Consider the following 657-nt stretch of genomic DNA (forward strand, 5'->3'; position numbering starts at 1 on the left):
AGACAGGTCCTTGGAGAGGGACATCATGCTTGGTAGGGTAGAGGGACAGCGCAGGAGGGGAAGACACTCTATGAGGTGGATTGATTCAGTGACTGAGGTAATCTGGATGGATGTGTCGGAGACGGTGTGATTGGCATAGGTCAGAGCAGAGCTTAGGGTTGTTGTACATAGTTGCAAGCTACTCAACAACACATAACAACAATAACAACAAGTATACTACCATATCATCTATGTACAGAGATAATTTTACCTCCTCTTTGCAATTTGGATACCTCTTATTTCCTTGTCTTGACTTATTGCTATCGCTAAGTCTTCTATTATTGAATAGAAGAGGTGAGAGTGGACATCCTTGCCTAGTTCCTCTTCTCAAAGGGAAAGCCTTTAATCTCTCCCCATTGCGAATAATGTTGACTCTCGGATTAGTTTTTATACTTTTACTATATTGAAGAAATTCCCCTTGAATCGTAATCCTATTTTGTTGAATGTTTTAATCAGGAAATTGTTTTGAATATTATAAAAGCTCTTTTCTGCATGAATTGATAGCATCATGTGGTTCTTGTTCTTTGGTTTGTTAATATGATGAATGACATTGATTCTTTTCTTTATGTTGAACCATCCTTGCATACCTGTTATGAATCCCACTTGGTCACAATGAAT

The sequence above is a fragment of the Elephantulus edwardii genome, unplaced genomic scaffold, assembly GCF_000299155.1.
Source record: "Elephantulus edwardii isolate Elephantulus edwardi_28Jun2011 unplaced genomic scaffold, EleEdw1.0 scaffold00012, whole genome shotgun sequence".
Taxonomy (NCBI): Eukaryota; Metazoa; Chordata; class Mammalia; order Macroscelidea; family Macroscelididae; genus Elephantulus; species Elephantulus edwardii.